Here is an 18,036-nt window from a genome sequence, read left to right as displayed (position 1 = left end):
ACAGTGCTGTTCTGTGTGCTTCATAAAGAGGATTTAAAACAATGCAGAGTGAAGAATCGCCTCATCTGGAATTCATTCAACTCTCATTTTCTAAAAATTCAACAAAGTCAGCATAGCAAGCTGCCCGTGCTTCGGTGGCCACTCGCGTGGAATGCAGCTTCTTCCCGTAACTCAGTTTCACGTACCGCCTGGCACATTCAGGACATAACCAAAGAGCTGGAGTCAATCTGCCCTTGACCCTGAAGCATCACATTTGACTTCCCTTAAACCCTCTTAGATGTCTCTTGTGCTCTTTGAATAAATGATGATGATAATTAATATCAGCCAAAAAAAGTCAGTAGTTAAAAATTAATTATTCATATTAAATATTTAGCAAGTGTTCATGTACTAAAGGTGATTTAGCACTGTGGTGGTCCTTAAAAAGAATCCAAACATGCCATTTCCTATCATTAGAAAAATATATTTGTATTTAGAAAATCATCTTGATAAACAAATGTGCACACAGATAGGGAAAAAACACAGTTTAACCTTATCATGTGCCCATTCTCAAATCTACAATAAGTCAGCAAGTTCAATAAAGCCTTTACTGTGAGTTCAGCCATGTGGAAAGAACACCTCCCATCGTTGTGACTCTGTGCTCTGGGCCTGGTTCTGCCACAGTCACCCTGTGAGCTGGAGAACGTTTTCCTATATATCTCCCTGGTCCTCATGAGTTTACTCATGTTTAAAATGGGGAGAAAGGGTCAGGCGCAATGGCTCATGCCTGTAATCCCAGCACTTTGGGAGGCCAAGGCAGGAGGATCGCTTGAGCCAAGAGTTCAAGACCAGCCTGGGCAATGTAGGGAGGCTCTGTCTCTACAGAAAAATTATTATTAAAAAAAAAATTAGCCAGACACGGTGGCGCATGCCTGTGGTCCCAGCCACTCAGGAGGTAGAGGCAGGAGGATCACCTGAGCCAAAGAGTTGAAGCTACTGTGATCCATGATGGTGTCACTACACTCCAGCCAGGTGACAGAGCAAGACTCTGTCTCTGAAAATAAATTAATTAAATTAAATTTAAAAATGAGGTGAGGAAAAGTCCACATGAAAGCCAAGGTCCCTTTTGGAACTAAAATTTCATAGTTTTGAGCATATACCATGACACTCTTCTTTAACCCTAAAATGGCTTTTCTGCCCTTTGTTAATTGGCAAGTGACAAACATAAAATTGGTAAAAATCATAGCTACACTGTCCTGGAATTAAATGGCATGAAAGAGAAATCCATTATGTTGGCACAGGGACAATTTTCCTGGACTCAGAAGTTAGCAATGAGGGGCTTACATGGAAATATTCACATAGCAGAAAGGTCCAGATCCGCAGACTTAGAGAAAATATGCAGACACTCAGAAATAGGGGATGAAAGAATAAGGCTTCAAGATGGAAGTAAGTGATAACCATGAAACTCAGAGAATACGTCCCCAAGAAAGGGCCTGGCACCATCTTTGTCATTCTCTTTGAGGTGGTTCTTCCACATTCAGGGATTCACTTTGGTAAACTTTCTCTTGGAGGGTTTCCTCCCTTTCCCAGCTCTCTCCAATGAGCATGGAAAATGACCACAGACAAACCTGAGTGTATGTGTTATAGAAGTAAGAAGTAGAAAATGCATTAATGAGCCGACCAGTGGATCACTCCACATTTCTACAGTTATTAAGGCAGCCACATCAGTCAAGGCTCATTTACAGGAAGCAGAAACCACTCTAGCTATTTTAAGCAGAACAAGACAATGCAGGGAACAAAGTACTTATAAAATTGTCAGAAGGATTGGAAAAGCGAGCTGAGCCTCCAAAAATAACTCCCAGAACCAGGGGCCAAACTGACCCTCAGAGGTCAGTTAGAAATATAGGAGTTGAAAGCCCGGCCCTAGTATGACTCACCACAGGGAACACTGGCTCCTCCTGCTCTAAGCTAGGGACAGAAACCACAATGCTGAACTCCTCTACCTTCAAAAAGCGATGCTCAAACTGCACAGGCTGCCCAAACTGCTGTGGTGTCTGCATCATCCAGCAGCTAAACCCTGTCATCTCCATGACCCTACTTGATAGCAGAACAGCCAAAGCAAGAGAATGAGGGTCCCTCTGAATCCGCACTTCCAAATCTCAGCAAGCCACCTCTGAAGGCTGGAACCCAATTCATATTCATAACCAGAGTTGCAAGGATAGTTAGCCTCTAGACTCTGCAGTACAGGAAAGCTCATTCTATAACGGAAAGAAGCTGGAATACACATTGAGTTCCAGTCTACCATGGAAGACATAAGTAAAGTCCTTCATAATACCCTAAAAACAGTAACAAAGCTACTGTCCAACAAATCTCAACCGAGAAGTCTTATAAAATTCTCCAGATCAATTTTGGTCACGTTTATTTCAACGAAGACATGACATTTTGGGATCAATATTTTATAGATCTGCATATGCTATAAAAGTCTTAGCTCTTATATGCTCCCTGTACAATTTTTATGTTATTTTTCATAAGATGAAGAAGTAATAAAATAGAGGGAAGTCTGTGACTTTACTCGGTCACTTCTATATTTACCAGCCTGCTATTAATATTAGATTCCAGGTTCTGGACCAGCCATGGAGATGTCAAGGAGGAGGGGTGATGAGTTAAGATCATTGGCTTTAGCAGGAATCATGTCCAGTGTAAGTCCCATTTCTGCCACTTACCAGCTATGTGACCTTGGGCAAGTTCTTTACCTGTTCTATGACTCAGTTTATCCACTTGTCAAATGAGAATAATGATACACTCTTTAGAAAGCTGTCACATAAGGGTTAACTGAGATAATATGTATTGCTTTTAGTACAGTGATTTGACCATATATTACTCAGGGTTCTGCAAACAAACAGAAGACTATGCATGTAAATATATATAGGGAGAGAGATTTATTTTAAGGAACTAGATCATGCAATTGTGGGAGCTGACTAGTCCAAAATCTGCAGGGTAGGGTAGTAGGCTGGAGACCCAGGAAAGAGCTGATCTTGCAGCTTGAATCTGAAGGCACTCTGGAGACAGATCCCCTCTTCCTCTGGGAGGTCTGTCTTTTCTCCTAAGATCTTCAGTTGATTGGATGAAGCCCACCCACCTAATGGAGGGTAATCTGCTTTAATCTAGGTCTACTGATTTAAATGTTAATCACACCTAAAAAAACAGCTTTACAGCAACATCCAGACTTATCTGATCAAATATCTGGGTACCATGGCCCAGTCAAGTTGACACATAAAGTTAACTATCAGAATCCATTAGGAGCATTCAGAAAACGATGCTGTTGTGATTAAGCTATAATCAAGGACTTGAAGGAGCTTGCATCTAGCAGTAAAGATAGATAATGACAATGCCTTGTGATCAGTTCTATGAAACAGATGTTTGAGAGACCATGGGTATAAGCAACAGGGTATGTGTAGAAAGCAAAAATGCGAGGGAGGGTTCTGAGAGGTAGGAAAGGTTTATGTCACAGGCTCTGGGACAGCCCCTGCAAATGCAGATGTCTCAAGAGTAACAAGAGGACACCAGAAAGACCAGAGATGTCCAGTTTCCCCTCACCAGGCCTGAGCACATTAGGGTCCAGTGAAAATGCCTTCCTTAAATCAAGAGGATCCCCCAATGGTCTAGGTGGGGATGGGTATTCAAGGTAACCACAGGCAGCAGAGGTGGGGATGGACAGTCAGAGTCATGGTCAGGAAGCAGTGAGGTCATGGTTGGAAAACAAGCAGGGCATTAAGCCCAAGGGAAATAATAGAAACAAGACCACAAGCTCCCAGTCAGGAGATGGGAGAGTCAGTGTGAAAAATAAGGAGTGAGGTCAGGAGAAGGGAAAGCTTAGAACACAGCTACAAATGCAAGCTTGTGCAAAACACTGCCCTGCCCCCACTCCTTGGCATTTATAGCCACGTGGCACTAGAGCAGCAGTGGACTATAAAGAACCATGTGGAAACGGACGAGTAGAATCACAGGCCCCTGGTGCCAGCAAATGGTTGGCCACTGTTGGTACTAGAAATTTGACCACTGAGAGAATCCATTTTTCCAGGGCACTGTGAAGGCACAACGTCCAGAAGCCAACAGCCTGGTCATGGTGCCCAGTCAAGGCACTTTGCCAAGGAGCCGTCTTTTCCTCCCCTCCTCGGCCCACAACACCCGAGGGTCACAGATGTCCTCATCTCCAGTCATTTCCCCCAGCCTGGTCCATTCCCAGTGAGGTTAAGCTTCACTTTTAAGCCAAAATTTCCAAATGCATTTCTTGTATCCTTGAGCCGCAAATTGAATGCTTGGCCCAAGTTACATCCTTGGTGCTCAGAACGTTTTGCCGCCAACAATTTGGCCCAAGTTCCCAAAGGCGTTCCTCCACAGTGGAGATGCTAATAGGTTCTGAGTGAGTGAAAAACATTTGACAACAAACAGAAACTTGAACATATTGATATCTCCATCACTGACAGCCAGAGCCAGAGACAGACAAGCAGCATTCATCTTGATTGGCATATGGCAACAATAGCGCATAGCCTCAGAGTTCTCCCAGAGCCATGCGTGCTGCCAATTGTGAAAGAAAGGAGGATGACAAGCAGAGGAAGTCCTTTGAGATTGTTTTCCAAAATGAACCGATAAAAGGCCCACTGGGCATTGATGTTAGAAAGACTCAAGATAGTTAAAACTAAAAAAAGAGTCTACCGCAACCTCTTTTACCTAACGTCTCCTATATTTTTTACCCTTCTGCAAATTTTAGGTGGGTACGTGAATCATTTAAAGCTATTTCTGTCTTTTCTAAACTTCCAATTATACCACCCACAGCACCAAACGGAAGGGAATTGTAATCAATTTTTTAACTAAATTCATGTAAAATAAATTTAGACGGAAAGGATCTGAGTAACAAATCCATTTTATTCAACTAAGAAATCGGATTTTGACAGCTAGGGCTTTTTTTTTTTTTAATCGAACCTATTTTCCAGAGAATTTATTAAAATGCTTATCAGATAGCACCAGGCACTGTAACAGAAGTACAACTAACCCACTGTTCTCACATGGGTCATATTGGTAATAGGAAATAACACATTAGATAGATGAAAGGGGTTATTCTCCCAGCCTGGCCACCAAGGAGCTGTACGTCCTGAGAGAGTCACTTCATCTCTAAGCTTTGTTTCTGTGCTTGTGAAATAGGGTGCTAAAGTTGATGCAATGATGACACGATTCTTTACCCCTCTTGTATGCTCACCCTTTAACAGGTAACAGTAATGCCCTCCACTCTGACCCCCGGCTCAGCCGCGTGACTTTGCTCAATAGAATACAACAGAAACAATACCCCAGTTCCCATCCTAGACTAAGTCCTTGCATGTTTCCACTGGCTTTCTTGAGCCTCTGCCATTGCCATAGGAAAGACAGCCCTGGGCCAGCCCCCGAACCCTGAGAAGGAAGAGAAAGAGATGAGTCTGTGTGCAGAGATGAGTCTCCGTGCTGAGACTCTCCAGCCAAATCCAGTCTACTCTCATTCCACATCAGCAAATGCAGCTGAGATCAGCAAAGCCACCTGACTAAGCCATTCATGAAAATAAATAACTCAGGATGGATCGTTACACAACAAAACCTAAGTTGCACAGGACAATATCACCCATTCCAACTATCTTACTAGTGTGTTGGAAAGATCAACTGCAAATATGTATATAAAAGCACTTGAAAGACTGCAAATCTGCCTCCCAGCCATGAGGAAGACCACATGCTCTATAACCCATATGCCCTATTCCTGTATCTTGGGCTGTCTCTCCAGGTAGACCCTCCATTCTGAAGCTAATTTCCTTGGAGACTCAATTTCTAAATCACACCTCATAAATATAGTCTGCCCTTCTACTCAGTCCCTTTAGATACCGGGAGACATCATGCTTAACTCATTCTTCTAACTCAACCCATCTCTTTCCCAACAAAAAAAAAGAAAAGAAAATGTTAAAGCTCCCTTGGCTCCACGTTCTGCAGAATCTAGGGCCACACAGTCCTCCTCCTCTTTGATCCACGCTGTTTTCTTTACCCTCATCAGATACTCTTTAGTCACAACTTAATCTGGGAGGGGACTCAAACATATGGTATATCATTATTACAAAAGGTCACAGCAAAATTAACTTTATGCCAGAGGAACTGTTTATTCTACTAATTGTCACTTAGAAGGCTTATTGAATATTGGGTAGCTTAGTAAACAAACGCTTTCCCAAGGCTACTTAAACTATGCTTCTTCTTGCTTTGTGCTGGGATAAATGTAACTATAGTTAGCAATGCAGAGTTGCTTTCCTTCAGGGTGGGCTAAGTACATGCTTGGAATGCCACCTTCCCTGGCACCCAATTTGGAGACAGGCAAGGAATGGCCAATGACTGTCCTAAGGTAAGCTCTGTGTCCTTCATTGGTAAATTGTGCAGGTCCATGCCATGTCTAGTGAGAGTCACCAGAAGGAAAACTGGCACCCAAAGCATAGCCACCAGCATAGAAACCACCAAGGTTGTTGTGGGAAGGAGCAGCATACCCTGCCACAGTTACTGACACAGCCTGGCCTGCTCCCAACTGAACCATGGGAGAAAGGTAATACCCAAGCAGAACTGGGCACAGCTTACTACCTCACCTAACTTGACCTGTCTCCAGGATACAGAGATGGCGTTGTGGTCAATGGAAAGCTTGAAAAAGAGGTGCTCTCCATCCTAGATCCTTGCCTACAGGGGACAACTACTTATTATCCCAAGAGATAATACTCAAGCCTGCCTAAAATCAGCCAAGCAATACCTGTGAAAGTCCATTGGTACCTGTGGGCGTCATTAGATAACATAGAGGCTAGGATCATGAACCCCAAAGGATCAAAAAAGGAATCAAAAGGAGCAGTTGAGAAATTTACCACCAAAGACCCAGGGCCCACAAGAAAGGTAGAATTTTTTCAAGCAAACGAAAATACTTTAAGTGCTTTTAAGACTTCAATTCTCAGTTCACAGACATCTGCTGAGTGCCTGTTACAGGACCATCGCAAAGGCTAGGAAGAATACAAAGAAAATCAAGACATGCTATCTGTCTCAGAAGATTACAAAGCTGGTGTAAAATGTATTACTAAAACACAAGAAACAACAGCTAAGAATAACACAACGCAATATAATTATGCATCAGTTGTTCTCAATTTCCTGTGCAAGTAAGGATCACTTACGAGACTTGTTAAAAAAAAAAAAAAAAAAAACTGAAGCCCAAGTGCACCAAACCTCATGCATCAGCATCTGCAGGAGATGACCAGTGACTGCGACGCACACCTGGTTAGGGGACCATGGGACGCACACAGGGCTCGGAGAATTCAGAGGAGATGGAATCAGTGGAAGATCCTGGACTACTTAGAAACAGCAGCTACTCTAGACATCAGCACTGCTTTCACAGGGAGAAGCCTGACTCCCAAATCCAGCAAGCAAATGCTGAATCATGGGCCTGGCACACTTAGTGTTACTTTTTAAGATAATGCTAAAATTACTGTTTTCCGAGGCTGGCCTTGAAACTTTCGGAAAATATTGTTCACTCAATTTCCCCATCACTCAAACTAACAAGAAGGGTGTGATCTGAAAGCTCCCCATCAGCTCAGAAAGAATGACATTCCTAAAAAGCATTCAACTGTTTCAAACTATTGCTTAAGGCTACCTGGCAGACTTTGTGATGTCAAAGATTCCTTCCACCTCGAATAGAAAGCTCCCCAAAATACATTTCTATTCCTATAAGTTATGATCAATAGATGGGACCTGAGCAGTTTGGTATCTTTCTGCCCTTGTGTGAGTCACTGTGTGGAAGTAGATTAAACTAAATGATGAAGGTTTTTATCAGATGATAAATAGGATCTCAAATAAGTACTCAGACAACACAACTATACAATGGAAAATCCATACTTTACTGTCCTAAAAGAGGCATGCACTCTGAATTTTTTAAGTATGCATACACCGGCCAGGTACGGTGGCTCACACCTGTAATCCCAGCACTCTGGGAGGCTGAGGCAGGTGGACCACCTGAGGTTGGGGGTTCAAGACCAGCCTGACCAACATGGAGAAACCCCATCTATACTAAAAGTATAAAACTAGCTAGGTGTGGTGGCACATGCCTGTAATCCTAGCTACTCAGGAGGCTGAGGCAGGAGAATCACTTGAACCCAGGAGGCAGAGGTTGCAGTGAGCCAAGATTGCACTACTGCAGTCCAGCCTGAACAACAAGCGCAAAACTCCATCTCAAAAAAAAAAAATCATATGTGTATATATATATATATATATATATATATATGCACCAAAAAAATGCTGAGTGTCCCCATGTGCTTAGCACAGTATCAGCTGCAGGGGCCACAGTGGAGAGCAAACCAGACAAGGTCTTGCCCTTGTGGTCCAACAGCCTAGTGAATGGGACCCCCCCAAGTACTGAATGAGGAGGAAGGAGTGCCACTGGAAAGATGCTCTGAAAATCTTGCCAGAAAGCCAGATCTTTCAAAGCCAGGACACCTCCATTATTTCACTGTCTATGCCATCTTCCTTTTTCCTCCCAAATTATTTCCAGAAGAGCTGCCTTCACCTGCACCTGTCACCAGCAGGACACAAAGAGTGTCCCGTGTCCAACTCAATGCTGATGTTTTCCTACTTCAAAAGTCTGACAGTTTGATGGTTATGTTGACTTAATTGGCATGTCTCTGGTTGCTGATGAGATTGAACATCTCTCCATACACTGACAAGCATTTGGCTTTCCCCCCTGCAAATTGTCTACCATGTCCTTTGCCTGTGTTTCTATCGGTTTCCTGCTTTTTTTATACCATAGAAACTAATCCTTTCTTGGTTGTGTGACTTACAAATACCTTCTCCCAGGGTATCAGTGCTGGCTGTGGTGTCCAGGGTAGGTACTCACTGCCCCTCCCTGAAGGAGGATTACTTACACACCTGACCCATTGATGAGAAGGTTGACCACATGACTTGCTTTGGTCATTAAAATGAGAGCGGAAGTGACGTGATTTTTTTTTAAGGAAAAGTGTTAAGAGACATTTTATAAAACCACCATGGAATTTAACTCAAAGAGAGGCTGCTCTTTCAGCCTGAATCCTGGAATGGAGACCCAGGGAGCAGACCCATGGCCCGCCCACAGCCACCTCAGCAGAAGTCGCTCTTTATTACTATAAACCCTGGAAATTTTGGTATTTCTTGTTACCACAGAGAAGCCGGACAATTCAAAGACATACTGAAAATGAGGTGCCAACAATAATAAAACACAAAACACAGGCATGGGCTTTAGGGCTGAGCGGCAGATAGCAAGAAAATCGATCTCACAGGCTTTTTATGTAATGGTGAAGCATTTGAAAAAACTACTGCCTATGATAACGAGAAGGCAGAAAAGTGTAACTAATAAACTTGTGGTTCTAGCAAAGAAATGGGAAAATAGAATGTGGATAACATTGGATATTTGCTAATGGCTGCATTTGACAAGGTGCAGTAAGAAAGAAATAAGCTCATAAAAGAAATGGCCATTTTGCAAGAGGAATTCAAAGAGAGTTCAGAGAGGCCATAAATTTCAAGACTTGCAGGGTTAGAAAATGGAACTGTTTCTCATCTCCAATTGGCAAAAGATAAAACTGAGAAGGCCTTGAGCTCTAAAGTCCAATTAAGATTCATCCTTGGGGCAAAGAGAAAGTCAAGCAGCCTTGTCAGCCCATTGTTAGACCTCTAATTGGGCAGAAAGGGGGAGAAAGTGCAGATGAAGTATTGTAAGTGGACTAACTCTTCAGAGAAAGTGGCAATATGTGATGTCTTAAAATTAGTAATTCTGTCAACAGCAACATAAGCAGAGTATTCAGAAATATGGGGGTGTAATTGTTTCCCAGTGCTGTGTAACAAATACCACAAACCTAGCTGCTTAAAGCAACATGTGCTTATTACCTCACAGTTTCCATGGTCAGTGAACTTGGCATTGGTTAACTGGGTCTTACACTCAAGATCACATCAGGCTAAATCGAGGTGTCAGCCAGTGCTGTGATCCCATCTGACACTTGGGGTCTTCTTCCAGATTCACTCGTTGTTGGCGGAATTTGGTTCTTTTACAGTTGTAGAACTGAGGCCCTCAGCTCCCAGAAACCACCCACCACTCCCCACCATGTGGCCCCCTCCACAAAATGACAGTTTGTTTTCTAAAGACTGGTAGAGAGGATCTCTGTTGCTTTGCATATCTCTGGCTTCCCTCGTCTCTTATCTCTACACCCTCTTTTTTTGTTTTGTTTGGTTTTGAGACAGAATCTTACCCTGTTGCCCAGGCTGGAGCGCAGTGGCATGATCTTGGCTCACTGCAACCTCTGCCCCCCAGGTTCAAGTGATTTTCATGCCTCAGTCCCCCAAGTAGCTGGGATTACAGGCATATGCCACCACACCCAGCTAATTTTTATAGTTTTAGTAGAGACCAGGTTTTGTCATGTTGGCCAGGCTGGTCTTGAACTTCTGGCCTGAGGCAATCCACCCACATTGGCCCCCCAAAGTGTTGGGATTACAGGTGTGAGATACAGGCATGACCTATCACATCAAATCTAGAGCCTTGAGACCCTCTTTGAAAGGACTCATCTGATTAGGTCAGGCCTACTCAGGATAACCTCTTTCCATTAACTTAAAGTCCACTGATTAGAAACCTAAATTATCTCTGCAAAATCCCTTTACCCTTTCTATATAATATAACTTTGTCACAAAAGTGATATCCCAATCACATTGGCAAGTCCCACCCACACTCAAAGAGAGGGGATTAGACAGGCATGTCCACCATGCAGAGGAAATCCTGGGGCCATCTTAGAATTCTGCCTACCATGGGGGTAGTCACAGAAAAAAATTTTTAAAGTGCTTTCCTCTGAGGAGTGAAATTGGGAAAGGGGAGAGTTACAAGAACAGCATAATCTGTACGATTTGGTTTTTAAAACCACCTACAAATATCATCTTGATAGAAATTTATCTTAATTTTAACAAACTATTTAATATAGACCACAAAAAATAGCATGAGCAAAGAAAAAAAATGCACTCAACATTAGAAAGCAAGCAAAACAAATTTTCCACCACAAAACAGACTAGCTCCATGAAGCAAGCAAAAACCTTTTTTAAATTTCCGAATCATATTGTCAAAAACCAAGAAAAGATACATTCTTTAATCAAATGAAATAATTCTACATCAGAAATACTGGTTTCAGATTTTAAATTACTGGCAATACATTTAAAATGCAAAGGAAGTTAAGAACAGATTAGACACTGTGATTAACCAAATCAGTAATTTAGAAGATTGGTGCGGGGAATTAAAAACTCAGTAAATTAGATAAGGAAATAAGACTTACCTTAAATCTACATAGAAAGGAATCTATTGAAGGAAAGAACAAAACAGAGTGAGAAATATAATAACATTTTTAAATTACAAAATTACATTTTTCTAATCAGGAAAATAATAACTTCATTACAGTTGGAAAAAAACCCACCATATTTGAGAAAATTAATAAAAGTATATTCAGATTGCAGTAGGCAGAATAATGGCCTTTCAAAGAGTTCACATCTCATCTCTAGAACCTTTGAATATGTTATACTACATGGCAAAGGTGAATTAGGGTTGCAGATGGAATTAAGGTTGCTACTCAGCGGACTTCAAAATAGAGAAATTAACCTGGACTATCCTGTTGGGCCAAATATCACTGCAAAAGTCCTTAAAGGATTTTAAGGACTGAAGAAGGAGGCAGGAGAGGCAAATCCAGAGAGAAGCATGGAAGAAATGCAGAGAACAAAAGGAACTCAGCCTGATTTTTCTGGCTTTGAAGATAGAGGAAGGGGCCATAAAGAAGGGAATGTGAGCAGCATCTAGAAGGTGAAAAAGCAATGATACAGATTCTCCTGGAGAGCCTCTGGAAAGGAACGCAGCCCTGCTAAGATCTTGACCTTAATCCAGGAAGAGCTGTGTTGAACTCTAATGGCCAGAATTGTAAACTAATAAGTTTGCATTGTTTTAAGTCACTAAGCTTATGATAATTGATTCACAGCAGCAACAGAAAATATAAGCGTTAAACACATTCAGGTGACTAACAGTTTTATATTCAAAGGCAAAGACAAACTCTTACACCCATTTACTTGGGGGGAAAAAATACCTACAAATTAAAAGTGAAATCAGGTTAGCATCAGATTTATCTCCCATAGCAGTCATGGCAGAGGAAAATAAAATGTTATCCACTTATGGGGAAGGAGGAGTGAATTATGATCCAAAAATATTAAGCCCAAACAATTAGAAGTTAGAAGCAGCAAAAAGACACTCTCAGGCATGCAGGAAAAGTATAATGATTACCTATATCTTCTCAAATTTAAGCAAATGCACAGAGGAAATAATCCAGTCATCCAATAATTAAATAAAAATGCATTCACTTATTCAACAAATATTTATTGAGAACCTCCTTCTCAAAAAACAGTATTAAAGGATACAGCAGCAGAGATGTTAACTGCCTTAGTAAAGATTACACAGGTAAAATGTCAGTTGTCATGGAGTTTATATGCAAAGTGGGAGAGACAATCTATTAACAAGAAAATGAATAAACAATATATCAGTTTGTGATAACTGCTAAAAAAAAAAAAAAAGTAGAATAAGGTAAGAGTGACGAGCCTGGAGGAGAATTATTTTTGATAGGAGTTTCTTAGAGTGTCTTTCAATGATGTGATTCTTAAGCAGGGAACTTAAGTCATTGAGGAAATAACCTATATAAAATGTAGAATTGAAAAAGTGCCAATGAAGCAACAAAATCTTTGAGGCTGAAACAATTTTAGTATGTTTAATGGACACCAAAATGTTCCATATTGCTGCTTGGACTTCCTCACTGTATGGAAGCTAAGTTCTATGAACAAGCATCCCAAGAGAACCAAGTGGACACTATACTGACTTTTATAGCCTAAACTTGAAATTACATAGTCTCATTTCTGCTGTTGTCACAAGTCCACTCACATTTAAGGGGGAGGGAACATACACCCCAGTTTTCCATAGAAGTGTCGAGGACCTACTGTAAAAAACAGCATGACAAACAGGAGCTACTTTTTGGCCATCTGGGGAAAATACAATTCACCACAGCATACTGAAACAAACGACATATTAAGGCAAAAAAATAAAGCAATGAGCAAAGACATAACAGAAAGCTATAATCAAAAAAGTAGCAAAAGAGACAATATGGTTGAAATAGAATACATGGAAAAATTTTTAAGTGGACAAGGAGAGTCAATTTAAATCAGTGAAAGGCAAAACTCACAATATAATTGTTGGGTTTTGCCACCACTCCAAAACTTGACAGCTTAAACAACAGCCATTTATTTAGCTCACTACTCTATGAGTTGGCAATTTGGGTTGAGCTCAACTGGGCAGTCCTCATATCAGCTGAGCTTATTCTTCACATGTGGTCAGCTGCCATGACTCTGTAACTAGGGTCGAATGACTGGGCCAACAGGGGCAGCAGTGAAAATGAGGCCACTTGGATTTCATCAACCAGCCTGCTGCCCCATGCTTGTCTACCTGGCCACTCTAGTGGGAGTCCCAAGAGCAATGAAAGAGCAAGCCCTGTGAGCAGGTGCTTTTCAAGCCTATGCTTCTATCATGTCTGCACCCATGAATGTTTATGAGTTAAGTAACTTAGCATCAAAATAAACTACTAAAGCTAACGAAAGCATAAGAAGAAACTGATAAAAATCACAATGATTGCTTCACCTTGAGTTCTCAATCTTTAGACAATAAGCAAGTAAAGAATTAAGGTTCAAATAAATAATTAGATCAACAAATATCCATTTTTTTCTAGAAAGAATATGCATCTTTTTTCAATGTCCTTGGAACATTTACAAAATTGATCACACCTTTAGGCCTTAAATTTTTTAAAGAATGTTAAGGGGTCTAGAAAAAAGGGGAAAAAAAAGAAGATCTTAATAAATCTAAAAAAAAAATAGAAGTTACATAGGCCATATTCTGTCCAAAAGCAATAAAACTAGAAATTAACAAAATTATAAGCAAGAAAATTCAAACCATTAGGAAATGAAAATGCCTTCCTAGATATCTTTGGGATCCTAATTATGGATGATTTAGAAAATAAAAAAAATCACAAAATTATACATCAAAAACATTCTTTTTAGTACCATACTGCACTTAGTCTAAAATTGACCACATAATTAGAAGTAAATCACTCCTCAGTAAATGCAAAAGAACAGAAATCATAACAACCAGTCTCTCAGACCACAGTGCAATCAAATGAGAACTCAGGATTTTAAAACTCACTCAAAACCACACAATTACATGGAAACTGAACAACCTGCTCCTGAATGACTACTGAATAAACGATGAAATGAAGGCAGAAATAAAGATGTTCTTCAAAACCAGTAAGAATAAAGACACAACATACCAGAATCTCTGGAACACATATAAAGCAGTGTCTAGAGGGAAATTTACAGCACAAAATGCCCACATGACAAGTGAGGAAAGATCTAAAATTGTCACAATTAAAAGAACAAGAGGAGCAAGATCAAACAAATTCAAAGGCCAACAGAATACAAGAAAAAAACTAAGATCAGAGCAGAACTGAAGGAGATAGAGACACACAAAAATGCTTCAAAAAATCAATGAATCCAGGAGCTGTTTTTTTTTGAAAAGATCAACAAAATAGACCACTAGCCAAACTAATGAAAAAAAAGAGAGAGAGAGAGAAGAATCAAATAGATGCAATAAAAAATGATAAAGGGGATATCACCACCGATTCCACACAAATACAAACTGCCATCAGAGATTACTACAAACACCTCTATGCACATAAACCAGTAAATTTAGAAGAAATGGATAAATTCCTGGACACTTGCACTCTCCCAAGACTAAACCAGGAAGAAGTTGTATTCCTAAATAGATCAATAACAAAAGTCTGAAGTTGAGGCAGCAATTAATAGCCTAGCAACCCAAAAAAGCCCAGGACCAGATGGATTCACAGTTGAATTCCACCAGAAATACAAAGAAGAGCTGGTACCATTACTTCTGAAACTATTCCAAACAACAGAAAAAGAAGGACTCCTTCCTAACTCATTTTATGGGGCCAGCATCATCCTCATACTGATAGACATCTACACAACTCTCCAACCCAGATCAACAGAATATACATTCTTCTCGGCACCACATTAAACTTCTTCTAAAATTTACCACATAACTGGAAGTAAAACACTCTTCAGCAAATGTAAAAGAACAGAAATCATAACACTCTCTCAGATCACAGTGCATCAAATTAGAACTCAGGATTTAAAAACTCACTCAAAACAACTACACAGAAACTGGACAACCTGCTCCTGAATGACTACTGGGTAAATAATAAAATAAAGGTAGAAATCAAGAAATTATTTGAAACCAATAAGAAGAAAGACACAATATACCAGAATCTCTGGCACACAGCTAAAGCAATGGTAAGAGGGAAACTTATAGCATTAAATGCCCACAGGAGAAAGCGGAAAAGATCTAAAATCAACACCCTAACATCACAATTAAAAGAACTAGAGAAGCAACAGCAAACAAATTTGAAAGCTAGCAGAAGACAAGAAAAACTAACATCAGAGCAGAATTGAAAGAGATAGAAACACACACACACACACACACACACACACACACACAAATAAAAAAAAAAAAAAAACTTTAAAAAAAATCAATGAATCCAGGAGCTTGTTTCTTGAAAAGATTGACAAAATATATCATGAGGCAGATTAATAAAGAATAAAAGAGAGAATAATCAAATAGACAATAAAAAATGACAAAGGGGATATTACCACTGACCCCACAGAAATACAAACTACATCAGAGAATACTATAAACACCTCTACACAAATAAACTAGAAAATCTAGAAGAAATGGATAAATTCCTTGACACATACACCCTCCCAAGACTAAAACATATGAAAAAATGCTCATCATCACTGGTCATTAGAGAAATGCAAATGAAAACCACATTGAGATACCATCTCATGCCAGTTAGAATGGCAATCATTAAAAAATCTGGAGACAACAGATGCTGGAGAGGATGTGGAGAAATAGGAACACTTTTACACTGTTGGTGGGAGTGTGAATTAATTCAACCATTGTGGAAGACATGAATTAATTCAACCATTGTGGAAGATAGTGTGGTGATTCCTCAAGGACCTGGAAACAGAAATTCCATTTGATCCAGCAATCCCATTACTGGGTATATATCCAAAGGATTATAAATCATTCTATTATAAAGACACATCCACATGTATATTCATTGTGGCACTGTTTACAATAGCAAAGAACTGGAGCCAACCCAAATGCCTATCAATGATAGACTGGACAAGGAAAATGTGGCACATATACAACATGGAATACTATGCAGTCATAAAAAATGATGAGTCCGTGTCCTTTGTAGGGACATGGATGAATCTGGAAACCATCATTCTCAGCAATATGACACAAGAACAGAAAAATATCGCATGTTCTCACTCATAGGCAGGTGCTGAACAATGAGAACACATGGACACAGGGAGGGGAGCATCACACACTGGGCTCTGTTGGAGGGGACTAGGGGAGGGACAGTGGCGGGTAGGGAGTTGGGAAGGGATAACATTGGGAAAAATGCAAGATATAGGGATGTGGGGATGGAGGCAGCAAATCACACTGCCATGTATGTACCTATGCAACAATCCTTCATGTTCTGCACATGTACCCCAGAACCTAAAGTGCAATAAAATATATGTAAAAAAAAAAAATCAATGTGCCAAAATCACAAGCATTCCTATACATCAATAATAGGCAAACAGAGAGCCAAATCATGAGTCAACTACCATTCACAATAGTTGCGGAGGATAAAATACCTAGGAATACATATACAAGGGATGTGAAAGACCTCTTCAAGGAGAACTACAAATCACTACTCAGGGAAATAAGAGAGGACACGAACAAATGGAAAAACAGTCCATGCTCATGGATAGGAAGAATCAATATTGTGAAAATGGCCATACTGCCCAAAGTAATTTATAGATTCAGTGCTATCCCCATCAAGCTACAATTGACTTTCTTCACAGAATTAGAAAAAAAAACTACTTTAAATTTCATAGGGAACCAAAAAACACCCCATAGAGCCAAGAAACCCTAAGCAAGAAGAACAAAGCTGGAGGCATCACATTACCTGACTTCAAACTATACTACAAGGCTACAGTAGACAAAACAACATGGTACTGGTACCAAAACAGATATATAAACCAATGGAACAGACAGAGGGCTCCAAAGTAACACCACACCTCTACAACCATCTGATCTTTGACAAATCTGACAAAAACAAGCAATAGGGAAATGATTCCCTATTTAATAAATGGCATTGGAAAAACTGGCTTGCCGTAGGCAGAAAGCTGAAACTGGACCCCTTTCTTACACCTTATACAAAAATTAACTCAAGATGGATTAAAGGGTTAAATGTAAGACCTAAAACCATAAAAAACCTTAGAAGAAAACCTAGGCAATACCACTCAGGACATAGGCACAGGCAGACTTCATGACTAAAACATCAAAAGCAATGGCATCAAAACTCAAAATTGACAAACGGGATCTAATTAAACTAAAGAGCTTCTGCACAGCAAAATAAACTATCATCAGAGTGAACAGGCAAACTACAGAATGGGAGAAAATTTTTGTCATCTTTTCATCTGACAAACGCCTAATATCCAGAATCTACAAGGAACTTAAACAAATTTACAAGAAAAAAACAACTCCATCAAAAAGTGGGGGAAGGATATGAACAGACACTTCTCAAAAGAAGACATTTATGTGGCCAACGAACATATGAAAAACACTCATCAACACTGGTCATTCGAGAAATACAAATCAAAACCCAATGAGATACCATCTCATGCCAGTTAGAGTGGCGATCATTAAGGTCAGGAAAAAACAGATGCTGGAGAGAATGTGGAGAATTAGGAATGCTTTTACACTGTTGGGGGCAGTGTAAATTAGTTCAACCATTGTGGAAGTCAGTGTGACGATTC

At 40.2% G+C, this 18,036-nt stretch overlaps 1 protein-coding gene across 1 annotated transcript in view; it reads right to left on the bottom strand.

The window, feature by feature from the left end:
• Nucleotides 1-11,291: 11,291 nt before the first annotated feature.
• ATPSCKMT (ATP synthase c subunit lysine N-methyltransferase) overlaps nucleotides 11,292-18,036 on the bottom strand; it is a 169,377-nt gene continuing 162,632 nt past the window's right edge. The window contains exon 6 of the transcript XR_012514219.1: nucleotides 11,292-11,368. The gene's annotated coding sequence lies outside the window, so the exon portion shown is untranslated. The remainder of the gene's footprint in view (nucleotides 11,369-18,036) is intronic.

Source organism: Saimiri boliviensis, chromosome 1 (assembly GCF_048565385.1).
Source record: "Saimiri boliviensis isolate mSaiBol1 chromosome 1, mSaiBol1.pri, whole genome shotgun sequence".
In the NCBI taxonomy this organism is placed as follows: domain Eukaryota; kingdom Metazoa; phylum Chordata; class Mammalia; order Primates; family Cebidae; genus Saimiri; species Saimiri boliviensis.
The sequence above is the reverse complement of the archived record's forward strand: the minus strand, read 5'-3'. Positions and strand labels throughout refer to the sequence as shown.